General features: G+C 37.3%; 1 long non-coding RNA gene across 4 annotated transcripts in view; it reads right to left on the bottom strand.

The window, feature by feature from the left end:
• LOC103101970 (uncharacterized) overlaps positions 1 to 26,849 on the bottom strand; it is a 35,012-nt gene extending 8,163 nt beyond the window's left edge. Inside the window, exons 1-4 of one of the 4 annotated variants that reach the window (XR_001628285.2) lie at positions 26,011 to 26,849; positions 9,452 to 9,618; positions 5,601 to 5,750; positions 444 to 5,347 (exon numbers count right to left, since the gene is read on the bottom strand). This is a non-coding gene — a long non-coding RNA (uncharacterized LOC103101970). Of the gene's footprint in view, positions 1 to 443; positions 5,348 to 5,600; positions 5,751 to 6,180; positions 7,894 to 9,451; positions 20,124 to 26,010 lie in introns of those variants that run through there. The other 3 variants (XR_462563.3, XR_001628284.2, XR_008916561.1) reach the window with 3 other exon arrangements.
• Between the last annotated feature and the right edge of the window lie 800 nt (positions 26,850 to 27,649).

A 27,649-nucleotide genomic window follows, 5' to 3' on the forward strand; every position in this document is an offset into this window, starting at 1 on the left:
CTTATCAATTCCTGTGAATTGTGAAGCCTTCCTGTAATAACTGAAAGAATCCTTATTATAGAGTAGCCAGGGGAAAAAAATGAACTGTCTCCTTTAGCAATCCATTTGGGGGTCCAAGTGCCATCTGGGGCTTTTTGTACCAGAAAAGATGGCACAGCTTAGAACATCTTGGAGAGGAAGACAGTAGGAATCTTTATTTGTTGGCAAATGAATAAATGGATCTCCATCACAAGCACAAAGTAGGCAGTAAATTCAAATATAATAAATGGGAGACTGCCATTCTGATTACAATGACAGCATTTCTTTTTGTGCTTGTAATGAAAACATCTCCACAGGGCTTTAGAGAGACATTTGGTTTTTTTTTTTTTTTAATAAATAAAATAAAGTGAGAACACACACTTCCTACAGCTGTGGATACCCAGAATTTCCCAGAATTCCCCATCTCCAACCAGGAAGACATTTTTGTTCTCTCTTCAAATAGCTCTTGTTCAGAGATGCCCTAATGCAGACCCTTCATCTCTTTGGTCATCTCCTCCAAGATGAAGATCTCAAAAGTCTAAGGAGGAACATGTGCTTTCCTTTAAACCAAGTCTTCCTCAGTGTCCTTTCTCATTTTTTATGGAATTAAGCAGGCCGACTTGTGTCCTGACAAAATATCCTTGTTTAGATATTTGAATAGAGGCCCTGGGGAATAGTGGAAGTCCAGATTTGTAATAAAAAATTATCTCCCAAATTTTGTGTGACCTTAGGTATCACTGTTCCTCTCATGATTTCATATTCTTCATCTGTCAATTGAAGAGGTTAAACTAAAAAACCTCTAAAGTCATTCCAGTTAGAATCTTGTGATCCTATAAATGCTTTCTCTGGTACTAACTATTATCTATGTCAGGGGTATTCAAACTACGGCCCGCAGACCACATGAAGCCCTCTGAGGCTATTTATCCAGCACCCACCACACTTCCAGAAGGGGCACCTCTTTCATTGGTGGTCAGTGAGAGCAGCGTCCTGTGCTCCTGGAGTACTGTATGTGGTGCTGCCACAAAGTGAGGGGTCACTCACATACAGTACTACTTCCTTGTTCTGAGAGTAACTGAATGAGAACGAGGCATCGCACAAAGGATTATGTGGCTGCACAATGGAAGATGTCAGCATGGTGACTGGTGATCTGGGGGAGGGGATTCCACACTGTGTATACTGCTGCCCAGTATAGTGGTGGCAGTGATGGGTCTGTGCAAGGTGTGACAGGCCCATCCCAGCCAGTGCTGCAGCCTTCGCTACCCCAGACAGCGGTATACAGATTTATTCATAGTTTATTTGTTTTTTAATACTCTGGCCCTCCAACGGTCTGAGGGACAGTGAACTGGCCCCCCTGTGTAAAAAGTTTGGGGACCCCTGATCTATGTGTCCTGGGGAAAGTCACTAAATTTCCTTGGGTTTCAATATCCTTTATAAACTGAAAGGGATGGACTTGAAACCTTTTGACTCCAAATCTGTGATCCTATGTACTTAATGCAAGTGTACTCTTTTTGAGCAAACCTCTTAAGTGGATATTTCTCTCAGTTAACTCTGATATTTACATAGTACTTTATAGTTTAAAATAATCAAGCTAAAAACATGTGGTATTTATTATGTGCCATGATCTATGCTAAGGGCTTTACAATTTTTTTTTTCCCATTGGAATCTCATAAAACCCTGAGAGATACATACTATTATCATCCCCATTTTACAGATGAGGAAACATACACAAACAGAATTCAAGTGATTTGTCCAGGTTTCACAGCTAACTGTGTCTGTGGCTGATTTGAACTCAGGTCTTCCTGATGCCAGGCCTAGTGGTCTATTCACTGCACTACCTTGTTGCCCCAAGGACTTTTGTCATTATTAAGAAAAGACAAAGTGAAGAGGGGTTATTCACTTCATAAGAAGACTTATAAGGTCATAAATTTAGATAGAGAAGAAAACAAAGATCATCTAGTAAATTTTACATATAAAGAAATTAAAACCCAGAGAAATTATGTAAGTTGTTCTAAGTCAGAGTTGTCAATTAGCATTCAAACAGGCTTTCTGATGCCAAAGTCAACACTCTTTCTACTGTCTTTATGATTCTGATTAAAGTAAAAAAAAAAGTTCCTCTAAATAGCAATTGCCCCAGTACTTTTAAATTAGAGTTCAAATGAGACAGAGGGACAAAGAAACAGAAAGATTGAGAGATACACAACATTCTTTAAGGAAAAGATCTCTTGTGTAAATTGAGACACTAGAATTCCTAAATCAAAAAATCATAGCATTGAAGAGTTGGACTCTTCAATTATAGTGATAATCTAGTACAACCCAGAATTCCTTTAACTTTGCTTCCAACCTTTTAAAAAGAGGCTCTCTGGTCAAAACTCTAGTGAAAACAAAGTGATCATCAGAGATGGAACTGAGAGTGAATGACCCTACTTATTTCCCATTTCCTGTCAGAATAGCAATGTTGCATTGACATTAAAACAACAACAATAACAAAGATGCCTTTGGTGGAGCTGTAGAGCTCACCATTTCCCAGAAATCACCTTGGATTCATAGAATTCAAAATGAAGTTTGCTCCACATCATTTGATCCTCCTCCTCACATAACCATTCTACTCCCTCATAGTTCCATGATTTACATATTCCCTGCAGATGCTGGGTCAGATTCCCACAGGGTCAATGCAAGGACTTTGGGCCACATGTAAAAAAAGAAGGAACGCAACACATGTTGGCCAGGCTATGATCCAACTTCTGAGATGAAAACTTTTGTAACCCTGGAAAGGGCTTTCACATGGGCATATGTCACTTTAAACAACCTGCCCTTTGCCCTGAGCAAAACAAGCATGCTCAGCACACATGAAGTTCCCAGAATGGTTCTTATTTAGGGACAGATGCTTACAATTCAATTTTATAAAGCATTTTTCATATCTCCTATGCAACCAGAACTAGGCTAGAAAATGAGAGACATCTAAGGGTAAAGAGACAAGATATCATTCCTGTGTTACTGGGAGGTAGGGCAGACACTAAGAAAGCAATTAAAGAGAATATACAATAATCATGGTGAAGATCCTTAAGCTCATATCATGTGAGGATAAATTGAATGAAGGATGTTTGGCCAAGAGGAGATAAGAGTGTATGTGTGTATGTGTGCATGTGCACATACACATGTGTGTGGGGGTGTTAGATGTAGAAGATAACTGTCTTCAAATATTTGCAGGGATGGAAGAACAAGTAGACTTATTCTGCTGGACCCAAGAGGATAAGAAAATTAGGAATAATGATTAGAAATTATAGAAAAGCAGATTTGGATTTAATAATGAAATACTTCCTAATAGAACTGTCAAAGAGTAGAATAGGCTTCCCCAGAGGGTGGTGGATACCCCATTGCTAAATATTTCCCAACTTAAGTGAGAAGAATCCTTCATGGAACATCACACAGGGGTTGCTCTTCATATATGGAATATCCTGGAAAACCTATGAGGTCTTCCAGTTCTGAGATTTTGCAATGGAACACAAGTTTGTTGGGAAAACAGCAAGTACTATAAAAGTTCAGAGAATGAGAAGATGGAATAAGCTTTGAATAATATGTAAAGGCCCCATGGTAGAAATGGTAATTGCACCATACCTCAATAGATATGCAATATTTAAATGCACAGGAATAAGGGTACTGAATATTATAGGACTATTGAACTCAGATAAGAATGAACATTAATATTTCTGGGACTGGTTTGGATGAACAGGGGTACTTATTTGTGAGTACTTAGATATCTCAATTGCCCTGGTCTAAAATGTTGGTCTAAGATGATCTAAGTTAAGAGCTTCTTAACCCTTTATGTATCATGGACTCCTTTGGCAGTCTGGTGAAGCCTTTTGTCTCCCTAGGGTAATGTTTTAAAATGAATAAAGGAAACCTCATTATATTGAAATAATTATCCAGAAAAAAAATGTAATAGGTGCATTTGAAAAGAATATGTAAAATCAGTTCTAGTTTAAGACCCCCTACAAGGAAAGCAAACCAAAAATCCCCATCAAAAAAAAAAAGAGAAGACAAACCTCTTTTCTACTAGCCTGGGAGCATAGAGAATATTGTATTCTTCTATGTTTTGGGGTCAGGAATGCTAAGAACAAGGCTAGTAATTGAATTTTCACTGTTATTTATTTTGGTATTCTGTCCTAAATAAAAGCTTTGATATTTGATTTCTGGCTGGTTCTCATCTAACCAACTGGTAGCAAATATACTGGATAGAGTCTCAAGCTATTTATATGATTGTGTTGAATAAAATAGAAAAAAGCTCACACATATCTGGGATAAATAAGGGGTTTTAGAATCTGAGTCCCATCTTTTGGAGATCCCTTGCTAAGGTTCCAGAATTATCACTGCTATTTGCCCTATCTCTATGCCTGCCACTGATATTCCTGTCTGCCCTTAACACTGCAACTCATTGCTTCACCAAAGTGATATTTCAATGTTCTAGGACTCTAATTTTCTGCTCCTATAGGTTTTTTCTTCTTGGAGGAGGAGAAAACGCTACTGATCATTTGCAAGTCTTTACTGAGCTAATAAATATTTTAACCTCCTTTCTTAGTGTAGCAGGATTTTAGGGTTGACCAACACATATAACCCAGGTTAATTATCTTTCTCTTTACCTGCTAATTTCATTTTCCTCATACATTTTCATGTGGGTTTTCAAGGTAAATGATTTGAAGATAATCAAGGTGTATATTGTGGTATTTCCACATTAATTACTAAATTTGCAAAAAAAAAAATCTCAATTAATCAATTAACTCCAAGACCCAACTGAGTTCATTAAAATTTTTTTTGACAATTTGGAGAAAAATCTTTAGACATGTTTATTCATTTTTCTCTATATATCATTCTTCCTAATAGCCTATGTTTAAATAAACATTAAAGTTACTGGCTACATGATTTATTAATAAAATAACAAATGATAAAAAACAAAGTTATAAAAAACTTCTTAAAATGTATCACCAGTGAGAAAGAGTACCACCAAAGTCAGTTTTAACCATTATTAGAACTGCTAACTTCTCTAACTCTGGAAATGCAGTCCCACCAGTTAGACATGTGAGGAAACCAACTGAAGTTCTGTTGTCAAAAATTCTCTTCATATTTCTTTATAGTAAAAGACTTAAGCTCAGTTTTCTCAGGCAATATTTTCTCATTTCTTTTTCTCTGGCCTCTCTTCAGCCTTCACAATTTAGTCTCTCCAGTGACAGTTAAATTCTGTCTCCTCCCAGACTCCTCAAAAATGATGGTTAAAACTGTCATTCCCCAACATTTCATTGCTCTCTAAAAGATACAGCAGCAGAATTTATTGTCTCTGTGGAAAAAATTATTGAAGTTGGTGTTATATTAGAAGTACCTACATCATACCTGGATGAAATAGGACACACTCATTCATGTTATTGTCAAAACTGAACTACCCTCTCTTTACAGAAAAGTCTCTAGTCCTTACTCCTAGTTAAGTTGGAAAGATTTATCACTTCTCTGCCACAGAGTGGAAGCTATATGATTCCCACATGGTTTTAATTTCTACTATGTCCTTCTGATTGTGAAGATAAACACATACATACTTTTCATTTGTCCTTTCAACTCCAACAAGAACTTCTAGATATAGGTAGGTCCACGACAGTTTCCTTGAAGCTTTAATGTCTTGAGGAGTATGCTTAGTTATATTCATGACCTCTCCACTGAATCCTTGTTATTTCAAAAAGGCTCCCCACCTTGTATAGGTAAAATAAAACATTTATTAGTAGATATTAGAACATAGAAAGCAGAAAACAGATATATAGATGTATTATAACAGAACACAATCATCTAATCCTCTGAAGTCTCTAATCTAGTTATAACAGACTGGTATTTCATTTTAGGTGAAGTAATCCCATTCCCATGCATTTCATCAAAATACCATTCTCAGATATTTCACCATTTTGAAGCTTTTCTCCACCCTTCCACCCAAATGTCCATAATCATCACTTTCCTATGACATTAATTCTTCCTGGTTGCTCACCAGAAGGAAGTTAAGGACTATATCTTTACAGTTCCCAATATAAATTTGATTTGTCAATGTAAATAATTACATGACTCAGTATACTTCTGCACTTTGAGAAACCCTAGTACTAAGCACACCTATTTTGTTTGAAAGTTAAATACCTGTTTGTTTTGAAAGGCTTCTCTATTGGGTAAAAGTTTCCTCTCAGAAAGCCCAGCTCCTGAGTCTGACCTTTGCATTTGATTTGTTACAGCTGACTGTTCCCTAATGCCATTGCTATTGACTTCATAGATGGTTTATGCACCTGTTTGTAATACCTAATTATCCAGAGGATATAAGAACCCCCAATTTCCTTTTCTCTGTGGTTTTGGGGGGGAAGGGAGAGAGAAAGAAAAAAAAATAATATAGTGTGACACCTTCTCCCAGAGATGTGGTTCCCAGAGTCTTTGGTTTTGAATGGTATTTAAATTTTGACTCTGTGTAATGACCAAATGATAAGCCTACCCTTTTTTACTGATTAAAGAGTGGGTTTTCTAAATACTTGGAAGTTCTGTATTTGTTTCTTAGTTAACAGATCCTATAAGAGTCTTTTATAACAAGTGCCATAACTGTGATAAGGTTCTAGAACCAAAACCTCTGCCCAAGGACCTTCTTGAAGTCTAGGTCAGACTAAGATGGCTGATCTAGTTATAACATGGGCCTGGTAAGCAGACATCAGATTTAAATGCTACAAGCTTCCACTTGGAAGAGGCTGAAGACCCTGGTACCAGAAAGGCTTGATGATATGCAGTGAGAATGCCTTGGAAAGATTTGGAGCACACATATTCGATAACTTGTTCCAATCTTGGCCACAAAATGAAAAGTGGCCACTTTGACTGTGGAGGAGGGCAGTCAGGTGACTCAGTGGATAGAGAACCAGGCCTGGAGAAGAGAGGTGCTGGGTTCAAAAATGGCCTCAGGCACTTCCTAGTTGTAGGCCTTTGGGCATTGCCCCCCATTGCCTAGTCCTTATTGCTCTTCTGCCTTGGAAGGAGTACTTAGTATTGATTCTAAGATAGAAGGTAAGGATTTGAAAAAATAAAAAAGAAATGCCTATGACTTTGTGACACTGAAAAGTAGAATCTAAACAGGGTTTAATAACTAGCCAATTGAGCATCAAGACCCCAAAGCAAGAAATAACCTTTGAGACTCAGCCTACTGGTAACTAAGATGGAGATGGTATCAATGATGCCATAGTTTGATGTGAACTTGGTGAGATCAATGCTTTGTAGAAACTGTATTAAGTCGAAGCCTTATCTCCTCCAAACCAAGGAAATTTGGGAAAAACTGGGTCCTTGAAGTACTGGGAGCAAATATTTTACTTTTGTTTCTGCTATGTTAGTGAAACAAATAATCCTTTGTAAAAGCTAATTAATTAATGTTAATTGGATAGAACTGGGGAGATGGGGGAGGGTTAATCCCTGACATTTAACTGTGGGAGTGGAAGAGGAAATAACAGAATGAGGTGTTTGAGCTAGTGAAATTAGAAATCACCTCAGGACTAATCCCACTATGTGACACCTTCAGAAAGAGTGAAGTCATAGCAATTATTACACAGTCTTTTCTTTTGCCCTCTAGTTACTGTATTTGGGTGAGCAACTGGTTGACAATAATAACTCTGCCATATTCTATTTTTTGATACACAATAACAGAAGGCACAAGAGGCAGGACTGGGTAGTGGCTGGAAAGCCAGACTTCTGAATTTCAAAGATCTTGGTTCAAGTCTCTCCTTGGACATGTCAACATGGAAATCTAGAGATCCCCAGTTTATTTAGTTTGAGTGTAGAAACCCCAGGTTTTGACCTTGTCTCAGGAGAGGTTTCCCCCTGAGGGAAGGTCCCTCTTCACCAGACAGTGAGCTGCCTGGTAGTTTGGGTGGGAACAGCTAATCCCATCCAATATTGAACATCCCTTTTGTCCTAATGGTTTCTCCCCCTAGGCTAAGGTCCATGACCAAGGTGACCTAGCCTTGGGCTGAGTCTTTCCCTTTTATGTCCATTGTAGGGCCCTAGCCCCTCACTATTATTCCTGTCTGGAACTCTTCATTTTCCTTTCTTACCATTGTAAAGTCAATCAACTGTCCCTCTAATCCTAAACCCCCCAGGTCACCTAGAGTGGTATATAGGTTCCCCAAGTTCTTTTGTTCCTCGGAGTCCATCCTGAGTCAGTGGCACTCCCAGGGGCTAGTGACCAGGGCGTCTTGACTCTGTGCAGTCTTGGAAAGCAGCTCTGTTGTCGTAGTAGTAGCGCTAACCCCCTTTTCCCTTGATTAAAGAGTGATTTTAACTATTTAATAGTTCTGTGTTTTTTCTAGTTGACAGACACATATCATCTATGTAACCCTAGGAAAGTTGTTTAACATCTCAAGATTCTTAGCCACTCTCTAAAATTATCATTTGCAGAAAATTTGCTGATCTGCCTCATTAGAGATTTTTTCCTCAGGGAGAATTCTTGTATCAAGAAATCACAGCTGTAGACCAAAAAGGAACAAAAATAATGGGTGCAGTAACAGCCATTTTGAAATGGCCATAGTAGTTCTGATTCTTATAGTTTCCCTCTCTCTGTTTTTTTTTTTTGATATGTGGTTAAAAATACAATTAGTCACTTTTAAACCCAAATCATCTTTTTTAAACCCTGGTAAAGATTTGTTCTATCATACCCTTGTCAACTAGAAAAAAAACAACTATTAAATAGTAAAAAATCACTCTTTAATCAAGGGAAAAGGAGTTAATGCTACTAATACGACAACAGAGCTGCTTTCCAAGACTGCACAGAGTCAAGACGCCCTGGTCACCAGCCCCTGGGAGTGCCACTGACTCAGGATGGACTCCGAGGAACAAAAGAACTTGGGGAACCTATATACCACTCTAGGTGACCTGGGGGCTTGGAGAGGGACAGTTGATTGACTTTACAATGGTAAGAAAGGAAAATGAAGAGTTCCAGACAGGAATAATAGTGAGGGGCTGGGGCCCTACAATGGACACAAAAGGGAAAGACTCAGCCTAGGGCTGGGTCACCTTGGTCATGGACCTTAGCCTAGGGGGAGAAACCATTGGGACAAAAGCGATGCTTAATATTGGATGGGATTAGCTGTTCCCACCCAAACTACCAGGAAGTTCATTGTCTGGTGAAAAGGGACCTTCCCTCAGGGGGAAACCTCTCCTGTGACAAGGTCAAAACCTGGGGTTTCTATACTCTAAATAAACTGGGGATCTCTAGATTTCCATGTTGACACCCTCCATCCTTGTCCCCTAATGGTAGATTGTCTCTATATCCAGACTCAGCTGAGCCAAGGGGTCATATTCAGAATACTAAAATCCCCTTTGCCAGAGTTTGGGTTCTCACATTTAGGGTTCTTTCCCTCCTTGTCTGTGTGCCCCAGGTCTTGCTTACCTGCCTAATTCTTAGGATGACCCTCTGAGTTCTATTTTTCTCCTCATTTCATACTGGCTGTGGCCGTCATATCACTGGGGAGCCATTTTAGGCAGCTCACATCTGGATTTTCTGTCATTTTGTCCTGTGGTTTTGATTGAGGACTGCCACTCTCTGTGGCTAAGGATCTGCAGGGGAAAACATTCCTGGCTGGCCCTGGGAGAATCAAGGCTGTTAGATAACATAATCTAATGTGAAAACTGGGGGGGGAGGGGGGAGGGGGCAGGGAGGAACCAAGCAAAACACTTGAAATCTTAAAAGGATCACATATCCCTAATGACATTCTCCTTTTGCTTGGACTGAGTAATGCTTTCCTCTCTTCACTGTGCCCCCACAGAGCTTTACTTAAGTTCTAATGCAGTTGGGCTGGACTTGAATTAACATAGTCAACTGTCCATAAGGAATAGGGAGCTCCATTTCTCTGTTCCTAGTTCAGCTGACTAATGGGTGACCTTGAGCAATCCAATGGATTTCAGTTTCCCTGACTCTAAGGATGAGGCTGTTATGTTCTCTTTCCTTCCCGGCACTGTCATCACTGTCGACAAGATGCCAAGACGGACCAGGTTATGTAAGCACAGTGCATGATTATGTGGTATACTAGGTCAGCACTGGGAAGACAGCAGAGAAAAAATCAACTCTAGGATTCTTTTTGGCCTTCCTAGGAATCTCTGAGCTTCCAGAAGTTGATCATGCTCCCCGTTCCCCCTCAAATAACTCTTGACCTAATGTCCCCTAAGTCTAAACTCATAACGTTTATATCTGTGCAGTTCATTTCCCATTTCCCATGTAGGCTCTTGTGTTATTACTTATCTTTTTATATGTGTATGTGTTTTCTCCTGGATTCAACATAATCACAATTATTGACATGTGTATAATGCTTTAAAGTTAGCAAAGTGCTTTATGTACTTCATCTCATTTGAACCATGAAAAAACTATTTAAGGGAGTTACTTTGTTCAGTTATTTCAGTTATGTCTGACTCTTTGTGACCCCATTTGGGTTTTTGGGAGGCAAAGATCCTGGAGTGATTTGCCATTTACTTCTCCAGCTCATTTATAGATGAGGAAATGAAGACAAGAGGGTTAAGTGACTTGTCCAGGGTCACACAACTAGTAAGTGTCTGAGGCCATATTTGAACTCAAGAAGATAAGTCTTACTGACTCCCAGCCTGGCTGGGAGCACTATCCACTGCTCCAGCTAATGACTGCAAGGTAGTACCTACAGATATTATTTTCTCCATTTTAAAGCAGTTAAATGGCATAGTGGAAAGAGTACCACACCTGAGTCAGGAAGGTCTGAGTTCAAATCCAGCCTCAGCATCTGTGTGACATTGGCCCTCTTAAACTGTCTGTCTCAGTTTTTTCAACTTTAAAATGGGGATAATAACACCACCACCTACCTCTCATGGTTGTAAGATTCCAATTGGTCCCTCTGCTTTAACTCTCTCTCCTTCCCAATCCATCCTCCATGCAATTGTCAAAATCATTTTCCCAAAGCACAAAACTGATCCCCAATTTAGTAAATCCCAATGACTTGCTATTATCTTTGAGAGCAAATAGAAACTTTTATTTTGCATTTAAAACTCTTTGCAGTCTGACTCTAGTTATTCTTCTAAAATTATTATTATACTTTTCTTCCCTCTCCATACCCTATGGTCCAGTCAAACTGGATCACACACGACAATCTATCTCCTATTTTTCCTATTTCTTTGTCTGCATTGGCTGCCTTCAATGCCTGGAACCATTTCTTTTCTCCTTTTTGCTTCTAGGAATCCATAATTTCCTTCAAAACTCAATTCAAACTCCAACTTGTACATGAAGCCTTTTTTAATCCCCCTCACTATTCATGCCTTCTCCCTAAAATTGCTTTGCATTTATTTTGTTTCTATCATTAAACATACATGTTATTTCCATTGATAGACTACAAATTCCAGTAGCAGAGATAGCTTCATCCCCAACATCTAACATATAGTAGAAATGTTACAAATACTTGTTGACTGATTCTTAAAATACTATGAGGTAGATGGGAATATATTAATATTAAATATGAATTCAATCTAAATTTAATAAAATTATTATATTGTGATGTATTGTTTATAATTATACTTTTGTTATGACAAATTTTAATATAAATCTATATTATATAATTTAATTATCATGTAATTACATTAATATTATGCTATTAATATTAAAACATAGAAACCGAGACTCAGAAGAAGTCACATAACTTCCCCAGGGTCAATAAAGGAAGTGAATGTCAGATACAGAATTTGAATCCAGATGACCAAGCTTCTAATTTAATGCTTTTTTCCAAGGCACCACATCTCCACAACCTTATGCTTTGTCCAAAGTAATCTTTGTGAAAAGTTATTGATTCCTAATAAGTGTCTTTTCATCCGTAAACTCATGGACCATCTTTTCCATATTTTTTTAAAACCCTTTCCTTCCATCTTGGAATCAATACGATGTATTGGCTCCAAGGCAGAAGAGTGGTAAGGGCTAGGCAATGGGGGTCAAGTGACTTGCCCAGGGTCACACAGCTAGGAAGTGGCTGAGGCCGGATTTGAACCTAGGACCTCCCTTTCTCTAGGCCTGGTTCTCAATCCACTGAGCTACCCAGCTGCCCCCCATCTTTTCCATATTTTGATGCTTCAATACTATCCAAAAAAAAAGCCTATAAGGTGAAAAAGAAAGAGACACATTCAATCAATCAATCTTGTCTACATAAGAAAAATGGAATCAAGGACTGAGCAACTCTTTAGTGAAATTAGAATGTGAAGATGCTCAATCAAGATGACTTAGTATAGAAAAATTCTCCTGAATGATCCTGATGATTGCTGACTAGCTCAAGAAGGCTATGTTCTTTTGACTAATCCCATTGGTGTAAATTGACTGGCAATTCAAGTGCTCAAGGATTGAAAAATTCAAGATTCCCAAGAAAACTAACAGGGTACCATCTTTTCAGTGGGAACCTATTGACGCACTTCCTTGTGAATATCTGTTTCTTAATGGTAAAACCAACCTATCTCAAAGAGATATTTCAGGAAAAGAAAGTTGAGTTCATTTTTACTTGCAAAGGGAAGGCTTTCAACTGATCTGTCTGTTATACTTTGGACTGTTCTTGTTTGCACAAGGAAGCTAGCATAAGGCAGTAATTGCCCTGGTTTCTCTGACTTGGCAACCAAAGCTTCTGGGTCCTTCTTGAGCATGCCTGGTCCTGACAACTAGTTTCTGCCTTCTAAAGGGGCTATGAAAAAAAAAGAAAGGAAAAAAATCAAGGGAGGCAAGGAAATGGGAATTTAATGGTTCCCACCTGCTTTTTGAATTTCATATTACTACATTTCACACTCTGCTTTATTAAAACTGATCCACTAGTTGTTTCTGAGTATAGGTCATTCTGTCTCTTACCTCTGTCTTTGTTCAAACAGATGCCTGCCTACATGTCCCTTCTCACCCCTGCCTCTCATAATCTCTAGGTCTCTTCAAACTACAATTCAGATAGCACTTCCTATGTGAAGCAAATATGAGCACGCTCTCCCTCTTTGAACTGATAATTTATTTGGGGAGAATTCTTTTTTGCTTTTTAGCTTAAAAAAAAAAAGCCTTCTGTTTTAGAATCAATACTGTGTATTAGTTCAAAGGAAGATGACTAGTAAGGGCTGGGCAATAGGGGTTAAAATGACTTGCTCATGGTCACACAGCTAGTAAGTGCCTGAGGTCAGATTTGACCCTTGGATCTTCCATCTCTAGTGATAATTAATTTATGAAATTATGAAATGGGGGCAGACATACCTGTTTCTTTGGTTACTGGCCAGAAAAGGCTATGATGGCAGAGATGTGAGACTGCAATCAGACTTTATTATGGCACAGAGAATGTAGAGATAAACAGACACAGAAAGTGGAGACAAGTGGCAAAAAGGGGTGCCAAGGCAGATGACATGGGATCAGGAATAGGGTAAAGTCAGGAATCATGAGAACAGGGTGGAGAGGGGGAAAGGCATAGATAATCATTTATGTAACCATGGATTAAATTTGGGAACACTCTGTGGCATGGACCCCAGGGGAAGTGGAAGAATGCTGGAGTTGGGGATGAGGTGGCAGAAGTTTGTAGACTTGTTTTTATAAGGTTTTGAAGGGGAACAGACAAACTCTTATCTGTGCTACCTTAGGGTTAGTTAACTTGTCTGAATCATCTCAAAGTTATCAGTAAAATGTTAAAGTTATCATGTCATTTTATCTCAAAATTATCATTGCAGATGTCCAGAAGTTATGTAAGATTTACATATCATAGGACCAAAAATCCTTGCTAGGAAAGCCTACATGACTTCCCCCGTTTTAGCACATATTACCAGGAGGTCATTTTTGGTTAATAGATGGTATAATTTGTAAATTGTGCTCTAATCTTTGGGATGCTTTGTACATGACTTCTAGGTTCCCTTTTGCACTTTTACTTTCTGATATTGCTGCTTTATGCTGGCTATTATACACTTACTAGGGTGACTATAAGGTGGGATATTCAAGGGAACAAGAACAAAGTACAACACCCTCTTGAAATTATTTTGCATTGATTTTCTATTTTATATGTTTCCTTAATCGATCTATCATATCTCCCAAGCATAATTTAAGCACTTAAGGTTCTTAGTACATTTCCTGCATAGTAGGTACTTCATAAACATGTGTTGAGGGAACAGCTAGGTAGCACAATAGATAGGGAACCAGGCTGGGAGGATTTGGGCTCAAATCTGGCCTCAAATATTTCCTAGCTGTGTAACTCTGGTTAAGTCACTTAACTCCCGCTGCCTAACCCTTGACAGTCTTCTCTCTTAGAATTGATACTAAGGCAAAGATGAGGGTTTTTCAGAAAATAAAATGAATAAATATATGTTTAATTCGATAATCCAAAATTGATTTTTAAAAAGGGAAGAGAATGAACCAAGAAGCATGATTAAAGAATCTGAAGAATAGATCTCAAATGAATCACATTTGCCCTGGATTATTAGGTCTCTGGATTCTATGTCAATAATGCCTACTTTTATTCTAGGGTCCTCATAATATCCACCACATCAATCTCTTACATTGGTATGATGTTTTATTATTTACACAAGTCTTTCATATAAATTTGTCTTTTTTGATCCTTGTATTATGACATACTGTGGTATAGTGGGTAAATAGGCTAAGAGTCAGGAGAAGATAGGGTTCAAATTTTATCTCAACACTTAACTATCTGTGAGTCCATGGACAAATCCCTTAACCTTTTTGAGTCCCAGTTTCTACATTTATAAATTTGTTATAATTGAAAAGCACCTGTCTTGCAAGGTTCAAGTGAGATAATGCATATGAACTTCTTTGTAAACCTTAAAACATTTGATCAGTGTCAGATATCGAGGAAAAGTAATGTTGGCTTGTACATTTTGTTAGTAATCTTTCTGTAGGAAATCATTCATTTTCTCAAACCCCTTCCAAGATCAAGTTGAAATAGTCTAAGCCAATATAAACTGGGCAGAGATCTTTCAACTTTTATTCAAAGCCCTTATCTTCAAAAAAGATCACCTTGGGGGCAGCTGGGTAGCTCAGTGGATTGAGAGCCAGGCCTAGAGATGGGAGGTCCTAGGTTCAAATCTAACCTCAGACACTTCCCAGCTGTGTGACCCTGGGCAAGTCACTTGACTCCCATTGCCTAGCCCTTACCACTCTTCTGTATTGACTCTAAGATGGAAGGTAAGGGTTTAAAAAAATCAAAAAGATCACCTTCCCTAAGACATCCTAAAGCAGAATGGGTCCAGCATTTCCCTTTTTTGGGTAAAGACTCACCTCCTCTGTGACAAACTAATGAGGGAGGAATTGAGAACTCTTAAGGCCATTCCCTCTTTCTAAATATCCACCAATGGGGATTGCCAGGGGAGGTTCAAGGGATGGATTGTCAGGTCAAGCATAAAGAGGTTACACCTTCTTATAAAAGAGAGTGTCAGGGCTCACTGAGAGTCTTTCATTCAAGGAAGAGGCAGGTGAAAGATCCATCCTTTGTTAACAGGTTACATGCCCTGTTAATAAATTGTTATGCTCAGAAAAATGGTCTCATTATTTATTAATTAAAATTCCAGGCACTACACTATCATTTTTATTAGAGAAGCAGTGCTGCATATGAGAGGGAGGAAGCTGATTGAGAGCTAGGAAGTGGTAGAGTCAAACCCTACCTTTGATGCATATTAGTTGTATGACCCTGGGCAAGTCATTTGTCATCTCAGTGTTCTAGATAATCCTCTAATATTAAAAAGATCAGAGAAGGAACAGATTTGCATTAGTAGAGAGAGGGGTTTTTCCCCTTATCTGGGAGTTCCCCTATACCACAGAAATCACAGGTCCAGTTTCTGCTCTTTCCTTATATTCTAACCTGTTACCTCTGGCCTATTTTTTATTACAGACTTTGTTAGTTTTGTTTTCTTTCAAAGGAATGAAAGCTCGATATGAAGCAAATTCAAAGGTGCCCAGGGTTAACTTGAGGGAGGAGAATGATGCAAAGACATAACCATTTTTTAAAAAATCAGAACTAAAATTAATTATTGTCTACATGAGCACCTAACTGTTTTTCTACATTTATATGGTCCATAGGTTACATATAATTGTCCAATTGTTTTTTTTTTCAAATCCAAGGCTAGAGTTTTACATTAATCCCTCTTAAATTTCTCCTTATTACCTTCAGATCATTATTCTAGTTTGCCAAGAATTTTTATTTCCCAGTTCTATCATCCAAAGTGTTAACTAGCTCTCTCAATTTTATGTCATCTGAAATTTTGATGAGTATAACATCAATGTCTTTGTTCAAGTCATTTCATTAAAAAAAAAAACAATAGCATAAGGCCAAGGACAAGTCCCCAAAGTAATAAACTATAGACATCCCTCTAGAATGACATCTATCCACTGATCACTGTGTTTTGGTCCTAGTCATTCAACTAAATCTAAAACCACTTAATGGTATTATCATCCAGCCCACATCCCTCCATCTTAGCCACAAGGATAGTAGTTATTGTCCTTCATACTTGAAGAGGACTGAGATGACATCATTATGCTGGGGTCAGTGTACAGTGTGTCCAACTGTGGTTATTCAGACCAATACAGACTCAGAAGTCTCTACCACAGGTTAGGCACAAATAGCCCATATGAACATTTGGGATGAAGATGTCTAAGGAACAATAAAATGTAAACTTGGTCAGTGTGGTTTGGAAACAGCAAGGGTTTGGGAGGTCTTCAATGGAGCTTGGACTGCCACTTATCAGGAATGTTGTTTGTTTGGAGGCAGGGATGAGGAAGAACTTCATGCTTCATGTACCTACTTGATGTGTGACTTGATAACCTCCAAAGTCCCTTCTAGCTCTAAAATTCTGTAAGATACAGAGGAATGAGTTTTTAATACTAGTTCTGAGTTCTTAGATCTCTTAGCCATGTACCTTAGTTCTTTCTTCAGTAAAATGGCAAGAATAAGAATGAGCATAATATAGTGAGAGGAGCAACAAATTTAGTAGGAGTCAGAAAAAATAAATTTTGTCTAGAGATCTGGCATTCACTAGTCATATGACCTTGGTATGGTACTTTTCTTACATGTAAAATGAGCATAATAATAGTTGGTCAGCCTATTTTATGGGATTATTTTAAGGATTACATGAGATAATAAATATGAAAAGTTCTTTGAAAATTGTAAAGTGCTATATGCTTATAAGGGGGAAAACTGCTAAATTTGTAGTCCAAAGATGTAGGTTTAATTTGAATTCTGCTAATTATTCCCTCTCTTTTTTGTTATTTGTTTCAGTTTCCTTATCAGTAAAATAAGGGATATTGAATTTTATTACCTTTAAGGATCATTCTACCTCTAAATTGATGGTTATAAATTCTAAAATGCCCCAATCCCATTAATTTGATCATATTGGATTATTGAGAGAAATGTCACCGCTATACCAGAAACATATACCACAAAAGAATGATAATGGCATCCTGAGAGTCTGAAAGTTCCATGTGCACAAACATGCTGACATTTACTTGTTCTGATTTCATTTAAGTTGGATTTATTTTCTGTTGAGATTTTTCTTTTTCTCCTTCATTTGTAGTGTGGGAACTTGACCTTTAGGAAAAAGAAGGCCAATTAGCATTAAAACTTTTTATAGACAATGACATTTGATGTTACCAACATGAAATTAGTCATTTGTTGCATGGTGTTTAGGTTTCTGCACTGTCAGCAAAAGCATCAGCTGCCTCTGTTATAGAGGAAACACTCCACCAAGGTGGTAGAACTTCATCCCTGAAGCAATTAGGGGACATGAATTAGGCTGCCCAGAATATGACAAAGCTCCCTGTTGTTTCCCATATTGGGTTCAAAAGAAAGATGGCAAAGAGTAGCACTAAAACATATGTCCTAATTTGATCCCAGAGTTCAAGGTTCTCTTTTGAATCTTTGGAGAGTAATAGAATAAAATAGAAAAATGGTCACTCTGGTACTTAACACCCTTCAAGAAACACCATCTAAGTTATTCTGATGCTTTTTAAACATTTATTTATTCATTCACTTAACAAAAGCTTTCTAAGCCCATATTTCAAGCAGAATACTGTGCTAGGTGCTTTGGCAAATGTAAGAAAAGCAATGAGTTTTGGTTCTGATAGTATGGCAGGACATAAATTGCCAGCTCCACAAAATTTATTTTTTCTGACTACTAAATTTGTTGCCCCTCCAGTTTTGCTAAATAGACCTCCCAGAGAACCTCAATGAACTGATGCAAAGTGAAACGCACAGAACCAGAAGTACATCATAAATTGAAAGTAAAACATTATGGAACAATTCTACTAGTAGCAATGCAAGAAGCCAGGACACTCCTGAAGGACTTATATGTGAAAGAATGCTATCCACATTGAGAGAAAGAACTGCAAGTAGAACTGCAAAAGCAAAACATATGACATCACTTATCACATGTATATATGGGCATGTGATTTGGGTTTAGGCTTTTAAAAAAATCACTAGCAAAAATGTGTAATATGGAAATAGGTATCAAATATTAACTTTTGTACAACCTAGTGGAATTGCTTGTTGGCTCTGAGAGTGGGGAGGGAAGAAGGGAGGGAAAGAAAATGAATCATGGAAACATGGAAATTATTTTAAAATTAAAAATTAAAAAAAATAAAAATTTTAGTGGGAAAAAAAAGAAAATAAATTTTCAACTCTACCAATACCTTAAAAAAAATAAACCTCTCAGAGTGTGCTTGTACAACATCACCAGGAGCATGATGAGAGTTGAAAGTAATTGAGAATTTTCTCATTCTAGTTCAAAGAATAGACTGAATGCAAAGAGTGGCAGCTGGGTAGCTCAGTGGATTGAGAGCCAGGCCTAAAGATGGGAGGCCCTAAGTTCAAATCTGACCTCAGACACTTCCTAGCTGTGTGACCCTGGTCATGTCACTTGATCCCCATTGCCTAGCCCTTACCACTCTTCTGCCTTGAAACAAATATATAATATTGATTCTAAGATGGAAGGTAAGGGTTTAACAAAAAAAAAAGTGGCAACTGAAGATAAAAAAAACCAGCTCAAAACAAAGACCTAAAGTCTAAGGACCTCTCTGTTTGACTGACTGTGATTATGGGTCTGACTTACAAAAGTACTGAGATATCCTACAACTATGAACTAAAATGGCTAATAGAACCTGCTTCTAGCCAGGAAAGACCACATAGTAGCTCCTATTCATTAGAAGACCTGAAGGAGACAGCAGTGCAAATCTAGTAAATTTCAGAAGAATGACTTGCCCAGCAGAGAAGCCCAGTCCTTAAGCAGCAGAGGAGGACAATATCATTACCATACCAAAGGAAGACATCTCCATCTCTATAAGGAAATAAACAGTAGTGCCAGAGGCAGAGAAAAATGCTAGTGATATGATGGAGAGTTTTTCCCAAAAAGATGTGACTAAAGAATTACTATTCAACACATATTCCCTGGCCACACATATTTCCTACAGGTATGTCTTCTTTCATTTGTACTACCCTGGTTGCAAGTATTATAGTGAGTAAAGTCTTAATTAACTGAGTAATTAAAGAGTCTTGATAAGTAGAATAGGTTGGTTATAGAAGTTGGGTTGGATGAGCTAGGATCCTTTAATTCAAATAGTGGAATCCTCAAGAGATAATGGGAAAAAAATTCCCAGAGTCCCCTAGCAGAGAACAGTTAGGAATTCTACCCACTCTTTGAGTTTGTGGCTCAAAGGGTGGTTGGTTGGAGTTTCCTCTGAAAATCTGGGAAGAGTTAGTAACAGTTGGTTTGCAAAACATCTTGAGAGCTGAGAAAAATCAGAGATTAATCTGACCAAATGAGGAAGAAGCTCAGGCTGTTCCCTGATTTTAACAGAGGAGGCAGAAGAAAGTTTGACTTCTATGAAAGAAGAAAGTTTGACTTCTATGAACCTGCAGAGTCTGCGTTCCTGTCATATTTGGAAGTGGAGACTGGAGAGGGAGTCAAAGAAGACTGAATTTGATTATTTGAAGATATAATATAAGGATATTTAAATAAAGTAGATTATATAGTTAGAAATATATATTTAGCTAGATTAAGGAGCTGTAGCATAAGCCTAGTTTCCAGCAGAAGACATTCCTCACAGAGTTTTATTTGGGGGTTTTGGGGTTTTAGTTAGAATTCTTTAGCTTAGGGAAATATATATATATATATATATATATATATATATATATATATAAATTCAATATATTTCATATTTTCCTTTCCTTTTCTTTCCATGCATCTTATAGTTACAATAAATAGGGTTTCTTGTATAACCAGTCTCCAGCAGATTTTCCTTCAGCTGCCAAGACCAGCCATTTTTCTCTGCCAACAACTGAATCCCTTAAACCTAATAGCTTATCTACAATTATTGATACAAATCAATACCAGGGTTCATATTCCCCATTACAGTATTCACCACCCTTGTGATCTCTCCACAAGCATCCTGACCATCTGTGTTTTCTCATCACATGTGTTCTCTCCACATGTTCCCTTTCCTACTGGTGGTATGATCACCTGTGTGAGAAATTATTCCTCCTACATATAATGGATGAGTTTTTCTTTGTCACTTATTGTGTTATGGTGTTTAATTAACTGTCTTTTGCTTTGAAATAATGTGTTAGCCAAAAGTGTTAGAGAGCAGCAATAGATGGCTCAATGGACTGAGAGCCAGGCCCATAGGTGAGGGATCCTGGGTTCAAATTTGGCCTCAGATACTTCCTGGCTCTGGAACCCTGGGCAAGTCACTTAACCCCCACTGCCTAGTCCTTATCACCCTTCTATATTAGAAACAATACACAGTATTGATCCTAAGGTGGAAGGTAAGGGTTGTTTTTGTTTTAGTTTTTTAAAAAGACAAGCGCTAGAATGATGATATAGTGAGGTTTTCCAGGACATTGGGAACATGACTTACCTTGACTTTATATATTTCTTGGCCACAGAGTTTTCTTATGAATGTTCCTATTCCACTTCTATTACCCTGAATATGTATTAATTTGCTTATTATTTAAGTTGTTTAATTGTCTTTTACTTTGAATAATATACCCTCTGATTGGTATGATAAAAGATATATTCCATTTTTAAAGAGGCCCATGACTTAGGGGTTCTGGGATATATTACATAAATTATAATAATCCACCGGGAAGTTTTATTCTTCTATGGGGAAAAAACACAAATCCAGATAGTTTCAACATTATATGAAAAGACAATATTAAACTAGTCCTTTCGAAAAGTTAAGACTAAGCATTATGTAAAATCCAATCAGGACATTTGAAGAAATGACATTTTTAAAAAAATTTTATTGTTCAGTTGTTTCAGTCATGGTCAATTTTTCATGACCCCATTTGGGTTTTCTTGGCAAAGATACTGGAGTGATTCACATTTCCTTCTTTTGCTCATTTTATAGATGAGGAAACTAAGGTAAATAGGGTTAAGTGACAACTTGTACAGGGTCACACAGCTAGGAAATGTCTAAGACCAGATTTGAACTCAGGAAGATGAGTCTTCCTGACTGGAGGTCCAACACTCTACCCATTGTACCACGTAACCTCTTGTTTTAAAGGTTAGGTCAGGATTTAAAAGATGAAGTAGGATGGAGAACTTTCTAAGCTAGGAAGGAGCATGAACAAAGGCAGAGAGGAAAGAAAGGAGAGAACAGGTTCTGGTGACCAAGAGTTGTTCTTGAGTGTAGTATATTTGGAGAAATTAACTTGAGATGAGACTAAAAAGACAGGCAATGTCAAATTGTGAAGGGCCTTGATACGTAGATGTCTTTTAGATCCATAGTTCTCTTCTATATCTGTTGCATCTGCTCCTATTCCTTCTTCCACAATATCCTGTATTCTTAGAATAATATTACACTTCTAATTACATCTCCTATCTACATGTCTTTGAACTGGTTAGCCTCAATACTTGCAATGTTCTCCTTCTTTACTTATCTCTTAGAATTCCTGAATTGCTTAGAAAACTTTCCCAATCCTTCCTACCTCCAAAGACTTTTGCTTCTATGACTACCTTCTATTTACTCTACAGGTATATTGTATGTACCTATTTATACATGTGTCTCCCCTTTAGAATGTAGGTCCTGATTTTGCCTTTAAATCTCCAGCAAGTAGCACAGTGCCAAATGGTAGATATTAAGTTCCTAATAAGTCCTTGTTGATTGATTATAGATCTCAATCCTGACTCTCTCAAGATTTCTTGTCACTTCATGCCTCCACAGCACTTCTTGTCCAGAATTCCTTGATCATCTGCCCAGTTTCTCATCTGTGAACTTTTAGCCAGAACAAATGGCACTTGTTGCATTATGGGCTTTTTTATAACCTTGCAAGGACATGAAACAGTGAGAGATCCCTGGACCTGAAATAAAGGATAGGTACTCCATACCTGACTCTGCCACTCATCTTTGTGACCTAGGTCAGGTCATTTCTCCTTGTTTCAGCTTCCTTATTTATAAAAAGCAAGGAGGAGATATACCAGATGACCTCTAAATTCCCTTCCATAAGTCTATGATTCTACAATATTGTAAAATATACAGTAATTTTGAGATACCAAGTCCCTTTGACAAAGGTTGTGCTGTGATGATGACACCTGCCTTGAGTCTCATGGATTATTAACATATAGTACATCATTATCATCATCATCATCATCATATTTTGAATTTAGCTCCAGTGTCTGCCCTAAGTTTCAGTTACACATCAGTCTATTGCAGCTAGTGGCTCAGAGGATATAGCACTGCCCTCAGGAAGACCTGAACTCAAATCCAGCCTCAGGTACTACTAGTCACTTAATCCATCTGCCTTAGTTTCCTAAATTATAAAATGGGGAGAATGATAGCATCTATTTCACATGGTTTGTTGAGATAATAATATAAAAAGCACTTAGCGCATTTCCTAGCACATAGTGTTGTCCATAGTAGACACTATGCAAATGCTTATTTTCTTCCTTCTCTTTTCTTCCTATTTTCTTCCCATTTCAAAAAAGATATACCAGAAACATCAGAAATTCAACCTGGCCAAAACTGATCTCATTGTCTTCTCTATAACTTTCCTCTCTTTTAAACCTTCCTATTTCTTTCTAAGGTACCATGATCCTTCTGCTCTCTAGGGTCCATAACTTAGAAATTATCCCTGATTCCTTCATCTTTCTCAACATATCTAGTCATTTGCCAAATCTTGCCATTTATTCCTGTACAGCCTTTTTCATATTGGACACCTTCTCCCCAATCATATAGCTACCATCAGACCCTTATCACTTCCTTCATAGGGTTATTGAAAATAACATCTTTTTCTCTCTGCCACAAATTTCTGCCCACTCCAGTCCATCCTATGCACTGCTGCCAAAGTAAAATAGAAATGCATGATCTGACCATGTGACTCTTCTACTTTATCAACTTTAGTGGCTCTAGGATGGACCTTTCTTCTAGCTTCTGTAGATATTAGTCTCCCTTCTGTACTCTATGATTTAGCCAAAGTGGTTTTCTTGGTTTTCCTCACCTATGACAGTCCATCTCTCCTCTCTACTCCTTTACACTGGCCAACCTACATATCTGGAATGTACTTCCTCCTTATCGATGCCTCCATAAATTCCCCCCTTCCATTATGCTAAAGCTTAAGTATCATCTTCTTCAAGAATCCTTATCTCATGCCCCCAACTGTTGATACTCTGAATTGAAAACTGCTCTGTATATATTTTTATTTGTTAAATTTGTATTTATAACATATATGTATTCACACACATATAACATATATATGTTTTCTCCTTCAGTAGAATATAAATTCCTTAAGAATAGGGATTATTTAATTCTTTGTACTTGAAATCTCAAGTATCAAGCATATAGCACATACTTAATAAATTTTCATGAGTGACTGATAACATGAATTTGTAGTGACTCAAGTCAGCATAGTGAATTCCTGCAGCTCTACTCAATAGGAGATAATGGGATATTATAGGAGATAGAAGGATACAGGATTGGGATTTGCCAAAGTATGAGTGACCATTAAACAAAGAAGCAAGGGATTCAAGAAGAGAAGGTAGTATAAGGCTGAATTGGTTCACCATGGGGTTGAGAGTAGGAAGGGACAAAAGTCTACCTACAGAATGGCTGATGACCTGGGAGACCACTGAAAAGTGGGAGAATCAGAGATCACAGTAAAGACAAAGAACATATTTCATAAGACATCTATAATATATCACAAAAATTACATAATGTGACCAAACAGAGTTTTACCAGGAATAGAAAAATGGTTTAATATAAGGAAAACTATCAACATAATTGATAATATCAATAACAAAGATAATAAAAAACATAATTTTATCAATAGGTATAGAAAAGGCCTTGGATGAAATACAATACTCATTCGTATTTAAAAAAAAAAAACACTGGAAAGCATAAGTACATATGTATTTTTTTCTTTAAAAGATATGAAGCATGTATGGGGGCAGCTGGGTAGCTCAGTGAATTGAGAACCAGGCCTAGAGACAGGAGGTCCAAGGTTCAAATCTGGCCTCAGCCACTTCCTAGCTGTGTGACCCTGGGAAAGTCACTTGACCCCCATTGCCTAGCCCTTACCACTCTTTTGCCTTGGAGCCAATACATAGTATTGATTCCAAGATAAAAGGTAAGGGTTTAAAAAAAAAAAAGATATGAAGCATGTACCTAAAACCATCAGAAAATATTATTTGTAGTGGGTATAAACTAGAAATCTTACCAATATGATCAAGAGTGAAACAAGGATGCCATTATGAATTATTATTTAATGTAGTATTATAAATACTTAACAATAACAACAAAAAAAGAGAACAAATTGAAGGACTCAATGGTCAAAGAGGTAATAAAAGTATCTTTGATTGAGTAAAGCATGATGGTATATGTGGAAAATATTAGAAATTCAACTAAAAATAGTTGAAACTATTAATAATTTTAGCAAAGTACCAGAATGTAAAATAAACCCACATAAATCAGTATTTCTTTACATTACTAACAAATGCCAACAAAAAGAGATAGAAAGAGATATTCCATTTAAAATAGCCACAGATAAAATAAAATACCTCAGAATATACCTGCCAAAATAAGTCCAGGAACTATATAAACATAATTATAAAACTTTTTACAGAATAAAGTCAGATCTAAATAATTGGATAAATATTAATTGTTCATGGATGGACAGAGCCAATATAATTAAATTGATAATCCTACCTAAAGTTATCTACTTATTCAATGCCATCCTAATTAAATTACCAAAAAATATTATTGGGTAAGAAAAAATAAGAAAATTCATTAGAAGAACTAAAGATTAAGAATATCAAAAGAAAAGGAAGGCACTCTAGTAGTACTAGATTTTAAATTGTATTATGAAGCAGCAATTATCAAAATTGTTGGGTACTGGACAAGAAAAAGAAAGATAGATCAGCTTAATAGAAAAGATTATGGTAATGTTTTTGACAAGATTTGTGTTTTGTGTTTTTGTGTTTTGCGGATAAGAAATTACTATTTGGTAAAAAGTTTTGGGACAACTGATAAGTTGTTTGGCAGAAGCTATGTATAAGTACATTAACCTGAAAATTTTTTATATAAGTAAAACAAATGTTGCCAAGATTAGAAGAAAAATGGAAGAGGAGATATATTTTGTAATACTATGGCATGAGGAGAGGTATAATTCTAAACATTATTTTATTATTATTATTTCCATGTTACTCAGACAATTCAGTCAGGTTAAGTGACTTACCTGCAGTCTCACAGAGAGTAAATAACTGAGGGAGAACTTGAATTCTTAAAGTAAGGGTTTAGGGAAGGTTTTAGGGGAAGGTAAGAGAAGATAACACAAATAAATATATAACAGGGGAATACTTAATTAAATAAGGGTAAAGAGAATTTGAAGGGGATTAGGAGAGTGCTACTACTAATAACCCACCCAGGTAATAAATATAAATAACCTCAACTTAACTAAACCTAAAATACAAATTACTAAGGAGCAAATTCAACAGGGGCCAGAATCTCACAAACAGAGTCCTTAGCAAGGAGGTAACAGGAATCCAGCTGTTGGGTTTTCAGATGTCCCAGAGAATAGAGAAAAGACTCCTTCAAGCACTCTGTCCCCCAGAAATGTATAGGAAATCTTCCTCTCAGCCTTGCTGTTTATTTCATAGGCAGTCAACTTCCAAGATGATCTTGTCTAGGTAGAGTCCAGGTACATACACCATTCAGGTTTCACCATCAGGTCCAGACTCTCCCTGGAAACTGCTCCTTTCCAACAGCCTAGATCTTTGACCCTGCCAGCTCAGGAGAGATTCTAAGTCTTGAGACCTGCCAATCAAGTGCAACTTATACCTTCCCTTGCTATAGAACCTACCTCTTCCTGTTTCCTGGTTCAGTGCTTTATCCATTTCAGCATAGCTATATCAATGAAATTATAGATGTTGAAGTGTTAAATTGCCAATATGGTCTTAGAATCTTCCTTTCATATAGAATGTCACTGCTATGAAGGGTGGAGTCAATATGGTGACTTAGTAGCACCTAAAGCTACAACCACTATGATAATCCTGCCAAATCAACCTTTTAAAAGTGCCTTAAAATGACAGAAGTCAAGAACCAACAGCAAGACAGTGAGGGGACTCTCCTACTGAATACAACTTGAAAGGTAGGCAGAGATTCGATAAGTGGGAACCAGAATAAAACTGCACACAGAGGAGTGCTGGCCAACCCCACTCCCCTACTGTGCCAGTTTCCAAGCCTGGGCATAGGCCATTTTCAGGATCCTGGGATGCTGCCTAAGCCAAAAACAGAGCACCCTTGAAGTCCCAGGCCTTGGCATCAGTCCCCAGTAATGCCCAGAAGTCTATAGCACATTGGCCCTTTTAAGCCAGTGTAGTGGTGAAGCCCTTAGCCCCAGAGTAAAATAGCTCAGAGTGCTGAAACTTGCAAGTCATCAGCAGAGGAGAAAGAATCAGCAGCTTTCAAAACGAGGAGAAAGAATCAGCAGCTTTCAAAACTCCAAGTCCACAGGCAAAAAAAAAAGCCTGGGAAAAGAGCAAATAGCAAAAGAAACACCTAAATATAGAAAATTTCCATAGAGACAAAAACAAGGCACAGAATCAGTAGGGTATGATGAGATCTAAGAAGCCATATGCAAAATTTCAAAAGAAAATGGGAATTGGCCTTGGCCACTAGAAGAACTCAAAAAGGAATCCAAACATCAAACAAGACAAGTAGAAGAAAAATGGGAAAAATAAGTGAACATAATGCAAAAAGAAAATAACCGCTTAAAGAGAAAAATTGGTCAACTAACAAAAGGAAAAAATATCCAATAAAGAAATGTTTCATGAAAACTAGAATGAACCAAATGGAAAAGGAGGATCAAAAGGTCATGGAGGAAATTCAGTCTTTAAAAATTAGAATTGGGCATATAGAAACTAATGACTTCATGAGGTATCAAGAAAAAATAAAATTGGGAAACAGCATGGCAAAAATTAGGTTTAGATCAATATCTCATGTCCTATACCAAGATAAGGTCAAAATGGGGATATGGTTTAAACATAAGGAGTGATGATATAAGTAAATTAGAGAAACATAGAATAGTTTACCTGTCAGATCTATGGAGAAAGGAAGAATTTATGACCAAACAAGATATAGAGAATATTA

Source organism: Monodelphis domestica, chromosome 2 (assembly GCF_027887165.1).
Source record: "Monodelphis domestica isolate mMonDom1 chromosome 2, mMonDom1.pri, whole genome shotgun sequence".
Taxonomy (NCBI): Eukaryota; Metazoa; Chordata; class Mammalia; order Didelphimorphia; family Didelphidae; genus Monodelphis; species Monodelphis domestica.